The following is a 19,341-nucleotide window of genomic DNA, read 5'->3' as shown; positions in this document are numbered from 1 at the left end:
AGGCCAATGGTGGAGGCCTTTGAGGATGATAATTTCTTAGCTTTGGAGGCCAAGGACTCTCCCTTTGAGGGTCTTCCACCAGTGTGGCTAAGGCTTTTGCCAATGTCTCTATCATCTTCCTCACGAAGCCATTGAGGTTTACCTCATCAAAGGATTGGGCAGCAATGCTCTCTAGCATTGGTACGTTGATTCTGTTCATCAACATTATACTGTTGACTGGAGAACAGAGCATGCACCATTTTGGCTTGGATTAGCACCTTGGGGTTGGGGATGTCAGCTAGGTTGATGCCATCGTTTGTGTGGACTATCACTTTGTCCATCCCTAGCATGTCGTACACATCTCACTTTGGCCATTTTTTCACTTTGTTTGGTAAGCCTAGTGCTTTCTCTACCAGTTTAGGGCTCAGCTCGATTTCTACTTGGTGAGCTTCATTTTCTAGGTGCGCCATGACAATGCCCCAGTTTCGATTAAAGGTCTGAAGGAACTCAATGCACTTCTCATAGTCGATTTTTTGGCCCATCTTTTCCATGTACTTCTACAGTAGCCTGCACTGCTTCACCAATTGTTGGATCTCTGGTTCTTCCACAATTGTCTTCTAGATTCAAGATATACCTGAATTTGAGTTGATTATAAGCTCTCGTCTCTAATCAGAGGCCGTACTTAACTTGCTCCTCTTTTGAGAATGGGAGTTTGTTGCTTTTGTATTGGCCTACCATAGCGGGTACCTATCATAATGCCATAGTTCACCATTCATATACTCAAGGTAATTTCTTACAGAAGGGAGAGCATGAATTAATTATACTTTTTAAGGAAAATTAATATGCTTAATTACAAAGAAGAACATTTTTTCCTTCAAGCAGTCCATCCTTCCAAAGATTTTACAGCTTTTCATTAGTCATGATAAGGTCACCAAAGTCAATCCTGCTAGCTATGTGTAGCTCTTCTTCAGTAAGGACTCGGTCTAAGTAAGGGTGGCTCATGACATTATCTTCTAGTGATTGATTGCAAGTGATGGCTGATACCCTAAAAGAGGTAGGATCTACGTAAGTCAAATCATACTCAGAGGTCTTATTGGCGCATCACTTCTCAACATTAGTCATGATTTGGCAGCCTTCTTATTCCCACTAGAGTGTGAGAGCATACCACTTCCTCGAGAAAGACAAGTCATTATCGACTAGCTTGTGGAGTTTGTCCAAGCTTTGGTTGTGGCAGTAACTCTACTCTTGCTATAGGAGGTGATCAACCGTTGTTTAAGGACTTGATTACCATCACGAATTTGTATTCCTCCCAGGTGCATGACATGGTGCAGACCTCCAGTGCCGCTAAGGATGGATCAAGTAGACCTAAGGTCTAAGCATTCATAGCTCTTATCAAGTAGAGTGGAAGTGGCATCTAAGTGCTTAATGTAGGTGACTAGGTCGTCTCCTGTGTTTTTAGCTAGGTCCTTAGCCAATGTAAGGATTGATCATCACTCGTAGGATGGTTTAAGACCTGCTAATGGGTAAGGCTTGACCGAACTAGATAATTTGGCAGTTATTGGCTGAGGCTTTGGTTATTCCTGAGAGTGTAGTTGGGCTCCTTGTGTGATGGGCTTGGTTAGAGTCGAGAGTGTTGCACTACTAGATGCTAGTGATGTCTTAGGGGCACTAGTAGGGTAAGGTTGAGGCAGTGTGTGAGTGGCAGGCTATGGCTTTGGTCGATAACCTTGTTGAGTCTCTACCGGCTTATGCGTTTGAGGTTCTACGAGCTTCGCAGCCTGAGTCACTTATGGTACTGGGGTGTTTTTTGTCACATGTCTTGGTGTGGTCAAGGTTGTCAGGTGGCATTTGAGTAGCACCCTTGGTCATCTTAGCTTTAGATGCCCATATCTAGGCATTACACTCATAATAACCTTGCGTCTACAACAAGATCTTGGAGACCCATCATTGCTTAACCATTCGTCGATGCCTATAGTTCCTTCTCTACCTCCTAGGTTTTGAATACGAGTTCCTAGCCTTGCAAGGTCGTCATTGTGTGCTTTTGGGTGGTGGACCTTGATGTTTAGGCATCCATTTGAACTGTGGTGTATGGGCCTTAGTTTTGATTCCAACAGTTTGCTAGCTTTGAGGTTTAGTGGTTTGTGACAAGTCACGACCCCCCTCCTTAGCCTTGGTGATGGGTTTCTCTACTAGTGGTCTCACGAGCTTGGATGGAGCTGCATTGCCCTTGCTGGAAGCCATGACAATTCATACATTGCTAATAACAAGGTGAATACGCTATGAGTCATAGTTGACATTATAGTGTGCTTGATTTTTAAATGAGCATCCTAACAGTGATTCCTAGCTAGCATCCTTTGCATTTGGCAGCACATAAAAGATGAGGGGTATGCTTTCAGACTCAATAAAGGCTGCAACTTTGCACTTTCCTAATAAAACATACAATTGATCCCCAAATGGGCTGAGTTTGGCATCGGTGGGCTGTAACTATAGTCTGTCAATTTGAACCCAATGATTGTGAGTAAAGATATTAAAATCAGCGCCCTCATCGATCAACGCATCAAATGTGTGTATTTGCTTAGCAGTGACAGTCTTGCAAAGGTAAGCCAAAGCTATGGCTTCCTTATCTTCATCTTCAATTTCCATGATAGTGGCCACTCATACCTTGATAGAGGATTCTAGAAACGGAGGATTGTATGGTGGGTAGCAGTCCTCATATTTGCTCTCATCATCACTGAAGGAGTAGTAGTCCTTGTATTCATCATAAGAACTATCCTCATTCGATTGCTCAACATCTCCTAAGTCTTAATGCTATGTTTCCTTTTCATTGGTGACTAAGGCCTGATTGTACATTAAGTTTAGGTTGCGCACCTTAGTCCATTGCCACTTGGTTCATCCAAGAGATTGTTGAGAGGTTTCAACTTAGCAACAAGGTTTCCAACTAACTTGCATGTTAGGTAATCCAAGACCTCTTGGAGTTCTGACCTATTGCTTCTAGGGACATGGAACATGATAGGTTTGGATTGGTTGCAAGGGCTTCTAGCCATCAAGCAGAGTGGCACTGTAGGCTCCTTCTTGAGCACTCTCTCTTTCTCCACAGCTTGCTTGTAGTCCTCTTCCTCATCTAAGAATGGCAGATCGATTGTAGCAAGTATATGCATTCAATATCGCCTATCCTCTAGGCAAGGGAAATACTTTGTGAGTGGCATGTAAGAGTTTTCAATTTGTGCATCACCCTTCAACATGATGGAGATGGCATCCAAGTCGACTGGTGTGGTCATCCATATATTCATCTCTACTCTTACTACTTCTATTTGATTGCCCAAGAATATTAGACCATTACCCTAGTCTTCTATAACCCATGCATTGCACATCTAGGGCGGCCTAATAGGACATCATAGTCCACTCCCTTCATTACTATAAAGTCAACAAAGAATTGGATTCCTACAATCTTCAAGGGCCAGTTCTTTAACACTCCAAGTGGTTGCATTTTCATTCCATTGGCTAGGGTGACATTGAACCTAGCATTCTCAATAGGCGGATTATCCCGGTCTTGGAGTACTGCATGGATTAGCACACTAACTCGTGCTCCTGTATATCTACAATTCCCTTTCTCATGGTGTCTCCCAAAGCTAGGACCGATAAGACTGCATGCCTTTCCGTGCCTTCCCAAAAAGCATTAACGTGTAAGGACTTTGGCACTAAGTGCAGTATCAGACTCGGTATCTAAGTTATTGTGTCATGATCATGTAGGTGAGCTAAGGTATTTCCTTGGCATTGAGGTGATCAGATGTGATGATGGTATATGGCTGTCCCAAAGACAGTATGGCTTGGATATGTTGTCCAAGTATGGTATGACAGCATGCAAACCACTTTCAGTCCCGTTGGAGCAGAATGTAAAGTTGAGTGCTGATGTTGGGGATGAGATAGAAGACCCTACTATGTTCAGGAGGATAGTGGGGAGTTTGATCTACATGACCATTACAAGGCCAGACCTACGCTATTGGTCTTGTGAGTCAATTTATGCAAGTACCTAGAAAGCCACACTTGGATGCAGTCAGACGCATATTGAGATATGTGAAGTCCACATTACATTATGGACTTTTCTATGAGGCAAGTACAAATGTACAAGTGTTTAAATACACAAATACAGATTGGGCTGGTAGTATGTCTAATACAAGATCTACCAGCGGATACATGTTCTCTCTTGGTAGTGCAGCACTTGCTTGGAGCAGCAAAAACTAATCTACAATTGCTTTGTCGAGTACAGAGGCTGAGAATAGAGGTATTGTTGTTGCAACATGTGAGATAGTATGGCTACAAATTTAATGGTTGATTTGGATGTGCAGGTGGACGGTCCAGTTGTTATTTATTGTGACAACATGAGCAGTATACAATTGGCTAGGAACCCTGTGTTCCATGCCAGGACAAAACATATTGAGGTACACTACCACTTTGTGAGAGAGAAGGTACTAGCAGGTGAGATTGACTTGGTGTATATCAGTACACAGGATCAGATAGCTGACATCTTCACAAAGGCATTGGGTACAGAGAAGCTTCAAAAGTTTCGAAGCTTACTTCGAGTTGCAGAGATGCAGTTGAGCTTGAGGGGGAGTGTTGAGATGACAAGCTCAACACACGCGGACATTGATAATGGACCGCCTAGTTAGATGGGTCCACACGTCTACACTTAGCACGTTGGTGGTCATTATGACTCTCACATGGCCACTGACTCATTTCTTATTATATTCAGGCTGTTACACCTATTTACAGCTGGCATAGTTATAGCGCCAGTTGACTAGTGTAGTCGGTTATGCATTGTTTGACTTAGTAGGCCACTTTCCTTTATGTTGTATCTTATTTATACTTTGTGTACATTGTAAAGTGTGTGAAAGAAGAAGAAGAAACCAGCAAGAAAACGTTTTGGCCTCCATCTCTCTTCTTGTTTCTTGAGTGAGCTTCTCCTTGTACATTCTGTGTGTGTTCGTCGCAGCATCTTGAGCAAGTCCCCCCACCACGCGATTCTTGACATATTCATGGTCTCGTACTCCACTAGGTTGTCCATGAGATTGATCAAGTTGGGTGGATTCACTCCTCCAATGGTGTCTTTCCTTGCAGCTTCTGACTCATGGGTCGCATCCGTGCTTGGTCCTACACTTGGGGTTCTCGATCATCTGACTAAGTTTTAGGGTCTTCTCCTACTAGTGGGTTCATTCTGATTGTTAGGCCTAAGTGAGTTCCTTATTAATTACAAACAGCCCTCAATTAAACTCACTCAATGTGTGTATGTGTGCTCACTTCGTACACCGTGCGAAATCAGGCTTTCAGCTTTTCTTAAGAGCATTTGAGTGTTGGAAAACAATGTGGGTGTGACTACAAGGTGATGATTGCGGCTCTCGCACTCTCATCTACGTACTTAGCCTAATGGGGCTCTAGGCTCGATTTCTGGCTACTTCCTCTGGTCTCTAGGGTAATTTGTGCTATGTGGTTCAGGGTCAAATGGGGTCTGTTGGTTAGTCTACGACTCTAAGTGTGTCAAATATGCTGACATGAGTGTCAGCAATGTGCCTAGCCGTTTGGCTGTGATTTCTAGGGTTAAATTTTCGTGTAAGACTTTCAGTGAATTTCCCTCTTGCGGGTTGTATTCTCTATTGTTCCGGATGTGCTAATTTTGTCAATTTTGATATTTCAAAATTGGGTCTGATTCCGCAAATCGGATTTGACAGGTCTTCAATTCTATATGGTCTGATTTTTGTGTCCAATTCTAGGATGTTTGATTATGGGAATTGGACAGGGTGTGTCTGATCGGATAGGTCAGGTTGTTCTAATTTGAGTATGTCCAATTCCAAAAATCAAACATACTCAGGTTGTCTGAGTGTCCAATCCTCAGGATCAGACGCGTGGTAGTGGTCTAATTATTGGGGTGTCCGATTTGTGTTGGTCCAATTGGCCGATCAGGCGGTTCGAGTCCAAGTGGTTTGATTTCGATCGGTCTAATTGTAGGCTGTTCGATTCTTAGAATTGCATGAGTCTAGAGCATCCAAGCATCCGGTTCTGGGAATTGAATGCCTATAGATCGCATCCAATTCCATCGGCACGTAAACTGTGGGAATAAAAATCGCTTTGCACCAACGATTTTTTGCCACATGCGCTAACAAAATTCACCAAGATCAAATGTTAGATGCACAGAAAGGTTTTTGCACACCTAATCCAAGCAATAAACTCTTATGGTCTTCAATCGATTCACTGGAAGCACCAAGTCGTGCACAAGCTCTCTCTCTCTCTCTCTCTCTCTCTCTCTCTCTCTCTCTCTCTCTCTCTCTCTCTCTCTCTCTCTCTCTCTCTCTCTCTCTCTCTCTCTCTCTCTCTCTCTCTCTCTCTCTCTCTCTCTCTCTCTCTCTCTCTCTCTCCATAGAACCTGAAAAAGAGGTCCATAGAACCTGAAAAAGAGGTCTTCGTTTGCCTCCCAGGTTCTTAAACCCTTATTGGACTCAACCTTAATCTACCCAATCACTCCCCGTGCAATTCTAACACTTTGAAGCACTCATTTTTTCCATTTTTCTCCCTGTTTGGGCTTGTTCAATAGCAAAAATCCTAAAGCTTTTTCCTTCAATTTCTTGGTCTTATCCTACTCTAAATGCAACAAAAATCAAAAACAAAAAATTGAAATGCTTCTAATCATCAAAAAACCAAAATACTTACTTGTTGCAAAGATTAAAATCCAAAATCTCCTACATATCTCAAGCTCTAGTTCAAGGATGAAACCCTTACTTCGTTACTCGATTTGAGGCACACAAGTGATCAAGCTTGAATCCATTGGCCCTAACAATGGAACCAAAATGTAGAGGTGGGCTCACGCTCAACCTCCAAGACCCATTGGCCGCTTATTGTTCAAGAGTTTCAAGCAAATACCTATGGCATATCTCTCACCTGACTGATGCACCTTCAATCCTACCTGGGTGTAATGAGCTTACCGTGATGCCCAAATGAGTTGCCTCCTCCCTCAAGCACACCGGTAGTTCCACGATTCGTGATGTGAGCTCAAGCAACCTCAAGCCACCACCTTCAAGATCCATCCTCCATAGATGCATGCAAGACAAGAGAAGAGAAGAGAAGAGAAGAAGAGAGGAGATGATGGAGAGCTTCTTCTCCTTGATCCCTCACCCTCGCACTCTCACATTCCCTCTCTCAAACACACACAAATAAGCAAGAAGGAGAGAAGAAGAGAATAAGATAAGTCCACTTTGCCACACACCAAAGAATGAGCTCCTCATTCACTTTTTAACTTTATATACAAAACCCTAAATCCCTTTTGGGCGGTCATTCCCTTATCCCCTTTTTTACATAGCTGACTTAGGCCCTCTTTCCCATTGTCCTCCTATCTTCCTAGCTTCCTTCCTACCACCCATCTACCTTTACAATTTGCATAGGAAGGAGCCTATCACTCTTTTACAAAAAAATTTATGGACACCTTGTATTTAAAAATGCACTTTGAACATTTGACTTAGCTTTTGAGGCTACCCTTGCTCTTTTGGTCATTTCCCTTCTTGCTTCTTCTATTGTGTCTAATTTCCTTCTGGACCGCCTCTTTTACTCCCAACTTGCACTTTGCCACTTTTTCTAATTTCTTCTTGTGCTAAGGTTAATAGTTTTCTTTAACCATTTTCTTCAAGATACCATGTAGAATCTTGTTGGAGCTCTCTATTTTTCCATTGGCCTATGGATGGTATGGGATAAACTTCTTATATAAAATAATGTGCATGATAGTTAGTTCTTAAATAACCTAATTCAAAAAATGCTTACCCCTATCACTTACTAACTCAATAGGACATCCAAACCAAGTCATGATATAGAATATAAAAACTTGGCCACATTGGTTGCCTTATTGTCTTTCAGGGCTTGAGCTTCCACCCACTTTATACAATAGTAAGTGTAGACCAAAATATACTGATTACATGTCCTTTTAGCAATAGGCTTAATCAATCCAACAAAATAGATTCCACTTCTCAAATGGCTCAAGCAGTAATGCTAGATGACCATGCATCTATCCCTATCAAGATATTGGCCCTTCTTCAAACATTGCAAGCACTTTTTAGCATATTGATGGGCATCCTTCAACATAATAGGCCACCACAAACCACCTTGCCAAATTTTCTTACTTGTAATCTCCCTAGAAAAATGACCACCTAAAAGTCCGGCATGAGCCTCATGAAGAACTCACTATTGTTCATATTCAAGTACACACCTCCTCAATACATTATCAACTCCTCTTCTGTACAGTGTATTCATAATCACCTAAAATGCTCAACTCTTGAGTGCCAACCTCCTTCTTTGATTTGCTATAGGGTATGCATGTATAACTCATTGTAAGAAATGTAACAACTGGTCATAATATGAATTAGGGTCTATTACTCAAACTTCAAAGAGTTCAGCATCAGGTAACTGATTAGGAAGTCCTACTTCTACACCATCACTTTCCAATCTACTGAGATAGGTAGCAACTGCATGGTCTTTCCTTGGAGTATGAATAGTCTTATAATCAAACTATTGTAATAGCTACATCCATCTAGCCAATCTTCATGTTAAGTAGAGTTTATTTATGGATTGGGGATAAGAGTGCTTGATGATCCACATGGAATATCACATGATTATCCAATAAATAATTCCTAAATTTTTTGCATAGAATAAACCATTTCAAGTGCTTCTCGTTCAATTACTGAATAATTCTTTTTAGTAGCACTCAATCTTCTACTTGCATAGTAGATTGGTTTATACCAACCAAATACCTTATCCTGCGTAGCTCCCATAGGTAGATCAAAAGCATCCACAAATACGTGGAAGGGTAAGTCCCATGTAAGAGGTTGTAGTATTGGAGCTACCACTAGCAATTTCTTGAGGATATTGAAAGCTCTCTCCTTGGAACTTAGGAGGTCCATTCTTGGTTCATGACTATGCTAACATATGCTCCCCACTCTGTGATGAAGGCTATCTTATCCAAATGTTTTGGATATATCTTGATTTGATTGTAACTTGAAAATACATCTAGAAAACTATACATTTCATGCCTTGCCACATCATTAAGAAGAGAGTCAATAAAAGGAATCGAGAAGGGGTCAGTAATGGTAGCTACATTCAATTTCGTGTAATCAAGACAAACTCTAATCTTCCCATTCTTCTTGGGCACCACCACTATAGAGATAACCAAGTGACTTCATTAAGCAGTTTAATGAATCCAACCCTCAAGAGTTTTTCAATTTCTTCCTTGACTTGATTAACATAGTTTAGGTTCATTATATACCTCTTTTAAATTATCAGCTTGGCATCTTTGTTTAAGTTGATCCTGTGTCAACATGCTGTTGGATCAAACCCCTTCATATTTGTATAATCCCAAGAAAAAATATTTTGAAACTCTTTGTACAACTTGACAAGATCTTGCTTGAAATTTTCTTCCAAAAAGATGTTGACCTTAATGGGTTTAGCCTTTCCTTCCACATTCAACTTAATTTCCTAAACCTTATCTTTAACTACCCTTGTAGATCTTCTCATTGTATGCTTGTATCTCAGCTCGGTGTGAATAATAACCTTTTTTCCTTCTATATCTAGTTCATCAAAGTTGTCCATATAGCGGTCCACATCATTTTGTTGGTTTTCAGGTATCTCTTGCTTAGCAACTTCAGGATGACTAGTTCTTGGGTCTTGAACCATTTTATACTCCTCATCCCTTGACCTCTCCTAAAATTTAAACTGTTCCTAACCTTTAGGAAGGCCTTCAAGATGTTGTCCTAACTGATTTTTGTATGCATATTGAATAGTTTGTTGTCTAGAAACTCCATTTCCTACACATTTGGGCTGCTCCTATTACCTTCAATAATGTTATCCACATCTATTTCAAAAGACTGGAACCATAGAAGGATTTGCCTAAATGAATAATTCCTCCTTATCATCTTCCACTTCATTTACAAGGTTAATAGTTTGAGCCACTAGATGTCTAGATGCACTCTTTAGGATTACCTTATTGATTGTTTATAACTTGGTCTATTTGAGTCCCCTGGGATGCATACATAATTATTTTCCTAGTCTAGCCTCAATTTAGCAAGTTTAAACTAGATTTGCCTAAGGGCATATTGTAAGAATCCCCAATCTCAGACATCTTGAGCACCATAAAAGTTACTCTAAACTTCAAGCGAGTCACCTTTATTTGATGGGTTCTAAGGATACCCAATGGATGTAACCTCCTATGGTCTTCCATCCTAACATGAAATGGGGCTAGTATCAATTCCTCATGCTTGCTTGCCAAATATATTTGTTTCAGAAGTATGTTAACTCATGAACCCCCATCAACAAGAACATCATCATGCTTCTTTCCTGCATATTCAACTTGAATAGTCGAAACTTGATCATCCATGACCTCCATTTGTGTGGGTATGACTACCTAACTACTTGACGTTCGCAAATTGCTTGATCCTAAAATGATTTTCCTTGAAGAATTTCCTTTTTTTTGTAGTGGATCTTCAAAAGCAACTTATCTTTTAACCCAAGTATTAAATCTAAAATATGCTCCAAGAAAAAGAGCATTTTGCTAGTGCCTAAAATAGTTCTTCTAACCCTCCTCCATAAAACTTTCCTGAAGTCTTATCTTCAGGATACTGATTCTGCTAATCGGGATTTAGGGTACATTATCCCTTATAATCATCAAGCTCCTCAAGTGCAACTTTTTTTGCCATTTTATGTGCTTCTTAATTTGCTTAGTTGCCTTTTTCTTGGCTTTCTCCTATTCTTACCAATCAAGTTTCAAACCAGCTTGGCTTCTTTTAACTGCTAGTACCATAACTTCTTTAGGACAATCCTCTACTTCAATACAGCTAGAACAATCACAATGAATATGCTTACCTAGAGTATTAGTGTCATCTGACACCTCCTCTTCCCTTCCTTGATCTTGCTCTTGATTAATACTCTTGTGACCAACAATCTCTGCCTCTTCAAGAGGTTGCCTTTGCCCATCTTGGTTAAGTATTTCTATCAGGACTGCTACTACTAGGGTAGGTGGATGCCATTGATGAGGTGCCCCTGCAACTCTTCTGTCATTGTGAGTCCTTGCTATTGGCATTCCTCTCTCATTCCTATTCCTTTCCCAAAGTTCACAATTCGGCCCTTTTACTACTGCAATGCATCTCATTAACACATCACCTAGCAGTGGCATTGACTTTCAAGTTGCAGAGGAGGTATGGGCAAGCAAGCCCCCCTCTTATGATCATTTGTGTATCTTTGGATGTGAGGCATTCTACCATGTGCCCAAGGACAAATGCAATAAGCTGGATCCTAAAAGTGTCAAGTGCATTTTCATTAGCTATGGAGATGCATGAGAAATGGGTTACTGTCTATGGGATCCGCATGCATGGAAAGTGATCCGTAGTCATGATGTCATCTTTCATGAGGACAAAATGCATATGGAGCTTGAAAAAGTGGTTGAGGTACACTGAGTTATCTTTCAGGAGGAGCAACTTGCTCTCGTTTAGCTTACTCCATGGCTAGCTAGACAATGTGTAGCATCATCTGATGCTCATGGCCCAGATGTTAGACATGCTGATGTTAGATAGGATGTTGGTTAGGCAGCAGAGCCTAGATTGAGGTGTTCTACTAGAGATAGACGACCTCTTGACCATTTTGCACCCTCTATGTATTATGTACTAGTTACAGATTCAAGAGAGCCTCTCACTTATGATGAGGCTATGCACAGGGGTGATTGTCACTCTTGGGAGAGGCCTATGTAGTCTGAGCTTGACTCATTGCATAAGAATCAGACTTGGGATTCAATATCCTTGCCTCAGAGTAAGAAGGATTTGCCATGCAAGTGGGTACAAGTTGAAAAGTATCCCTGGACACCCCAAGCTGGCATACAAGGCTCGATTGGTTGCTAAGGGCTTTAAGCAGGAGCATGGTGTTGACTTTGATGAATTATTTTCTCCTATGGTCAAGATGACCACCCTATGCTTAGTCTTGGCTTTGGTTACACAGCTTGACCTGGACTTGTACCAAATGGATGTCAAGATGGCTTTTTTACATGGGGACTTGCATGATGAGATTTACATGGAGTAGCCTAAGGGCTTTGCAGACCCTTGCAAGGAACACCTAGTGCGCAAGCTAAATAATAGTCTATATGGCTTGGAGTAGACACCTAGGGAATTGTACCATAAGTTTGATGCATTTATGCACAAAGCTACAACCACAGTGCTAGGGATTTGCACTTGTACACGAAGAAAGCCTATGACGGTTCTTTACTGATTTTGGTACTCTATGTGGATGACATGCTTTTATCAGGGATAGCTCATGAGGAGCTAGATGCTCTTAAGGCTCGGCTCAAGAAGAGCTTTGAGATGAAAGATCTGGGACATGCCTCTCATATACTTGGTATGCGCATTACATGCGAAAAATCTCACGGACTACTCTATCTTTCACAGAGGGAGTACATTCATTAAAGTCCTTGAGCGCTTTCGTATATGCAAGATGTTAAGCCTACTAGCTATCCATTACCTTCTCATGTGAAGGTTTCACAAGCCGATTGTTCGTAGACAGATGAGGAGAGGACCGAGATGGCCAAGATTCCCTATGCATCAGCCATGGGCAGTCTTATGTATGCCATGATAGCCATGCCATGATAGCCACCCGTCCAGTTATTGCTTTTGTAGTTGGGCTTATGGCACGTTATATGGCTACACCTAGCAAGAAACATTGGGATGCCGTGAAGGGTATCATGAGGTACCTAAAGGGCACAGCAGATATGTGTATTTGCTATGGCAGTGAGGATATAGGAGTCCAAGGTACACTGACTCTGATTATGCAAGACATGCAAATAGTAGGAAGTCCACTTCTAGCTATGTATTCACTTATGCTGGAGGGGCTATCTCTTGGATGTCTAGGGCGCAGAAGTGTACAGCACTTTCTACTACAGAGGTCGAGTATATCACAACCACAGAGGCTTGCAAGGAGGCTATCTGGTTAGGCCATTTGATTGCAGACCTTGGTATGACAGATGCTATGCCTACACTACATTCGGATTCTGTGAGTGCCATTCAATTGGCTAAGAATCCGGTCTTCCATGCGAAGGCGAAACATAGTGAGGTGAGGTATTACTTCATTTGCGAGGTCGTTGAGGACAAGTCTGTTGACCTTGTCTAGATTCTGACTGAGTAGAATCCTGTAGACTTTCTCACGAAGAGCCTCACTACAGAGCGTTTGCCTTCCTCAAGAGATTGATAGGCGTTAGATGAGATGACGTCTTTTTCCTCATCCTGTTGTACATGTGTACATGTTGTACTATCTTTTCTTTTCTTTTCTCTCTCACTGGGACAGATTCGCCTTTAAGTGGGAGGTTGTTGGGGGTAAAGGCGCCTCTACCTAGCCTCCCATGTATTACTATACTAACAGTACCTACCACTGCACACTGCAAGTGGTGGGAGCCCATCATAGTCTTTATTCTTTTAGTGACAGTTTGAATAAAGGAAGGCCCGGCCACACATTGTGGTTGTTGGAGTTCCCACTTTGAATTTCTCTCTCTCTCTTGCTCTTGCTCTCCATCCGCCATAGCTCTCATTGCCAAGCTTCTTCCTCCTAGGTTCTACTTCCCTTTCAGAGCAATGATGCTCTCCTCAAAGTACTGCTCAAAGCTCAAGTAGATCATGATAGACCAGCCAGCCAAGTACATATATCCAATGTGAACCATCAAGAGTGACAATGCTGAATAGGCAAAGGCAAGATGCTCACTCACACATGTGTTCCCAGTGAAGATTATCCCCTAACCAAGTATGGTAGTGACACAAATGTTATGCCCCAAATCCAACTTGATGGATTCCTAAAGCTTTGCTCTGAGCACAAGGCTCGTATGCGAGCTATGGCAACAAGCTCATCTAGTTACCAAAGCTCACATACAAGGCTATCCTAATATCCCCATACATAAAATCTTGGGATACCAAACCCCCACAAGAAAGGACACAAGCACTACAACCACCTCTACCTAGTCATGGCCTTCAACAAGCCTACAAAATGAAAGAACCACAGGCACCACTAGTCAATCTATGAATGTTGGCAAATAACTTGCAAAGAATCAAGCCTAGTGACCTTATGAAACCACATAAACTAGCTATCCCTACATGTGAGGAAATATTGAAGACTACTAGAATTATACTCCAACCTCATCCACAAAACCAAATCCAAGCAATGGATGGAAACCCCCCACCTATACCTAAAAGCACCCTAAATTCAATGCATGCAACAAAACAAGTTCAAGCATTCATACCGCTTGATCAAATCTACTACCAAAAGCCAAATGTTTCTCTTAACCTCAAACCTTCTTATGAGAGATAGTCTATCTTGGAACTAGCTACTAGCAAAGTTGTGGACACTAATAACAACATAGTCACATGTATTTGACAACTAGATAATGTCCTTACTCTCTTTGCCCACATCTACAAACGACTTGACCTAGGCATCCTCAATGAAAATATTGCAAATGATGTGAGGTCTCTACCATGTTCATGGCAAAAATATGAAATCACCTTCACTAAGGCTACCTCAATCACCAAGGAGCTTATTGCAACTCACATTTCACGAGAGTAGACCCTACAAGAAAGATTAACCACCTCCTTAAAATGAAGCTATATTGAGACCACCCCCGATGAACTAGCCAATCTCAATCATCTTGCACAATTTTTTGACTCCTCATTCTTGCAGTATTGGTTTACTCTACAAGTGCAATGGGAAAGAGCGAGATGTCAAATCATGACCAATGCAAAGCAATGATGTGCCATTAAGACATCAAAGTACGATCCTACTTTTTTTTTTCCACGTCATTTTGGGTCCTTGCTTTAACTTGGAAATGTGCATTAGATGATAATGTGATGATGCATCTATACATGGATTGAGTCCTTAGCAAAGAAGAGCTTCATATTACTAGTCAATTGTTTTTAATGAACCTCTCGCTACTGTTTTGACCTATATTATTTATATCAATATCCATCCACAAGATATGGAGCATTACACTACCATGGAATACAATCTGTACTTCTATGAGTGGTGGTTGCAAACATAGTTGAACTCTCCTTACATATAAGCTAATGGGCTAGCACCTCAAAATCAAATCCTTGCCATGATCCCTTACGTAATTCTAAAAGTATTGCATCCATGGGGAGGAGGAGAGGCTTGCATATACTCTATAAAGTCTATAAATTGAGCATTTTTTGAATCATTTTTTAACTTGATATGCAAAATTTACATTGTGTGAGATGCAAAGCTTTAAGGCAAAATTTTTACTTTTCCTTATATTTTTGTGAGGCATAAAGCTTTAAGTTTCTTGGCAAGGTGTACACATATTCTTCGTTCTTAACAGACTTATTACTTCTTGAAAATTCACCACAAGGTATTGTTGGACTTGGAATATGGTAGGATAAGGAGACAAAACTGCACGTGAAAAGATGATCGAGCCCCAAACACTATTTTTGTAGAAATTGCATGGTGCAATGGACAAAAACTTATAAGGAGTAGAGAACACACAACAAATATGAGAAGAACAAAAACTACTTTAATTTCAAACAATTTGATACAAAGATGGCTCTGTCTACTCATGCACTTCCACTATGAAGCTAAGATGGTGATCCAAACAGATGATAAGCAAAGAGCTTAAGGGTAGTTGGAAGAAATTTGACTAAGTGAAGATAAAGTGACGATGGATTTAGAGGAGTCTTCCTTTTATAGTTCAGGAAGATAGTCTTGTCAGCTTGTCCAACCATATTATGAATCTTCCCTAGTCAACCACTAGGAAATATTCCAAGGAATATTCCCTTTACCATAAGGTTGGGGATGTCCCCTGAACCCCCATTAGGGGGACCAACACCATGGACCACTTCCATGGCCCCCAAACCCTAAGATAGGGGTCCATAATAACTCCCACACACTGTAACTTAATGCATTGTGTCTTGAGTTGCTACCAATATAGCTACTTTATCTACCCAAAGGTTAGATCCACAAAGATCACCTTTTTGCCATCCGGTCACATATACCTTATCTAATATATAAGTCAGGGCCAAACCAATGTCTAAGCTCACACATGGCTTCTCCTCATAATGGGGACCTTACAACTTAGAGTACCATGGATTATCAATGGCATCTTAAGAAGGTGGGGCATTGAGCATATCAAATAGTTTTCTGAAAGAGAATAGGTGGACTACAAGCTGAGTACATAATTAAAGGATATCACCACCTGCAATACAAACAGATTCACAACCTAAAAGAAGTAGTTGCCAAAAATCCAAATGACAGAGAATTAATAGACAAATATGAATTGCATAAATACATGGAAAAAATTTAAAGGGGAAATAAATTGTGTGCAATACATGGAATTTCTCACAACCTACGATCCTAACAGGCATAGTGAATCGATCACAATGAGCGACAATCATGGACAAATATTGGTGGAGATCCCTCTTAATCCAATAGTGATGCACAAAGTTTTGGGCCTAGAAGATAAGCAAGAGAAGTGATAAAAAAGGGATGTCTATACAATGCTAGGGATGGATGAATAGAAGGTTTTCATTAATGATGGCATTAGCCTAGAAGATATCATAGATCCCTCAAAACAATTTGAAGCTAAATTGATATATATCTTATTCTTTGGAAATAGGTACAACTCCAAGATGTGTATGTTCCAAGTCAAAATGATGGAAAATATGGTTGCTCGAGCAATGGATAACAAAAACCTCAATGCCTACATCATAAAAACCATCCATGATGTGGCAAAGGCATTGAGGTCTGGTGCACAAGAGTCTGAAAGAATCAGAACCTATGTCAACAGCAGCATGAACACAACAACCAAGGCCACTTTGGTGGGATTTGATGGGGTACTAATAGCCATTATACAAGAAGTCACCAAGGAATCGCATCCAAGAGCAAAACCATCAATATAGAAACCTCTATGCATACCAATACAAGAGGTGTCATCCACATGTCCTGAAACTCTAGAACATGGAATCTCAAGAAAGCAAGAGAAATAGGAAATGAAAAGATTGTAGCATGAGGTAGAGGATATTGCAAGAAGGGCTACTACCACATGGCAAAAGCTCCAAACCAAGAAAGCACCTAGTAAAAGAGATGCAACTAAAACCCACATGACATGTTCGATTGATGAATAAGAAGCAACACATTTATGGCCCATAATAGTAGATATTCATGCTTAAGTCATGGTATTAAGCAACCACTTGACTTGAGGAGCAAGAGGTTCCAAGATCCACAATATAGGAGACTAGAAACCCCGCAATAGCAACAGAATCCACAATCCATATCCCTCAAAAAAAACGAAGGGAAATTTTGTATCATCAAGGTGTCAACAACTGAATAAGAGAAGGGATGTTGGAAGAGGAGAAAGAACTCAAAAAAGTGAAAGAAGCCTCCAAAAGGAAGAAATAGGAACAAAGGCAAAAACAATAAGGAGGAGGAGGAGCACCTTAGAAAGCAAGAGTAGAAAGGCATAGCCCTAGTAATTAGAAGCTCAACAAAGCAACCCTCAAGAGTAGAAGGGTTGGCTCTAATGGGCCTCAACTTGGGAGGATCTTCAAAGGCAAGCACCATTGCAACAAGGCCTATGTCTAGGCCACCAATCTTTTTAGATAAGGGTAAGGCTTCACTAGAAACACCTCCCATTTCAATATTAGCCACTGCATTACCCATCCTAGCTCCACAACAAACGATTTGGCTAGCAATAGACTGAAAATTTATTAGGCCACTCATTCTACAATAATTCAATAAAGTGTAACAAGCTTATTTGCAACAAGCACACAAGATATTAGCATCCCCTATATCTAACCAAAGAGGAGACTCCATAAATGGTATCTATTGCTTACCTCCTATATTCAAACTCTTGAAGGCCAATTTTGGTGTAGCAAAGTCATCTCATCAAAACTTAGGAAGACAAATCTACCAATGTTCTCAAGATATCCTGCACTTGAGGTGCCTTGAGTTAGTGAAGTGGGGAAGGGCTAAGGGTTATGGCCCCCTAGGTATTGTGTTTGTGTGTGACCCTCATTTTCTTTTTCTTTTTCTTTGTTTTTTTTTAGAAAGCGAGGTGTACAACTAAATGAGGAGGACTTCATTGGGGCTCTTTCTGATTCTTGGGTTGCAGTCAAGGTAGTAGCCACAACAATCTTTCTAGGCATGCTTTGATCATCATATAGGTCTTTAGTGCAAACCTTGCTACAAGGGATATTGTTAGGAGAAAAGGGTTGCCACAATTGGTAAACTAGCTTATGTTCATGTTTTCTAGTAGCTTAAAACAATATACCTATAGTATTGTAGCATAAAGAAGGAATCTAACGATGGCATACTTATCCATTCTTGCATTCATGTTGAAAAACAATGGGTGGAGACCCTCTTCTTCTGCTACCTTCTTCTAGTTGAGCAATTGGAGAAGCAACCTTAAATAATTACACATTGTAATGAAAGCAAGGTCTAGGTAGGAAGAGGAATCCTCCATGAATCATCTAAAAGAAGGAATCAAGTCGTTGTCTTGGAACTTGAGGCTGTCTTTTAGCCTTTTTGCATTGATATTGTATATTAAAGAGAAATCATGCCTACCATGCCTTGTAGAGTCATAGTCAACTCCATGTCACTTAAGATAAGGTATATAAGTGGAGTTTCCTCATTTGGATGGTAGTGAGCTACAAAAAGCCACCCATGTTTCCATGTTGTCATCCATGATATTCATTCATGCTAATACTCGTAACCCTTCATAGTCCTTGGTACCTCAAACACCTTATCATGCCAATAATTTGTTGATTCGTGTTGCTAGAATCCAAGATTCTAAATTTTTTGCTCCAACAATTTTTTCCCTAGCCTTAATATACCTGAATTGCCTTCTACACAACTATTGTAGGTAGCACCATTTTAAGCCCATGCAAAAAGTTAAAAGAAAATAGCATAGGTTATTCCTAAGTCTCCCATTGTTCCCAATTGATCAAAAGTATTCCCCTCTTTATAGAAAAGGTAAGTCTAGCACTAGTTGAGCAATGGTAGTGAGCTTCCTTCTACATTTTTCCACCTATTCTTTTATTCTTTGCATGGCTTTCATAATATTTCTTAGAGAGATGAGTACCCTTTCTATTTTTTGGTAGTTTTTGGCTATGGGGATGTTGGTTGCTCATGTTCTTCCTGTTCCCAATCTACTTCAAGTGTCAAGGTTAATGATGGTAGTGCTTCTATGGTTTTGCCAAATTCTTCACTGATAGCTATCCAAATCATCTTCAGTTCTTCTGTGGAGAGCCCCATTTTCCTAAGCATTTGTACTTGTTCTTCCTTCATGGAAAAAGGTTGATGCTAGGTGAG

Source organism: Lygodium microphyllum, chromosome 1, assembly GCF_053477565.2.
Source record: "Lygodium microphyllum isolate KBCC chromosome 1, Lygodium_microphyllum_v1.1.10, whole genome shotgun sequence".
In the NCBI taxonomy this organism is placed as follows: domain Eukaryota; kingdom Viridiplantae; phylum Streptophyta; class Polypodiopsida; order Schizaeales; family Lygodiaceae; genus Lygodium; species Lygodium microphyllum.
The sequence above is the reverse complement of the archived record's forward strand: the minus strand, read 5'-3'. Positions refer to the sequence as shown.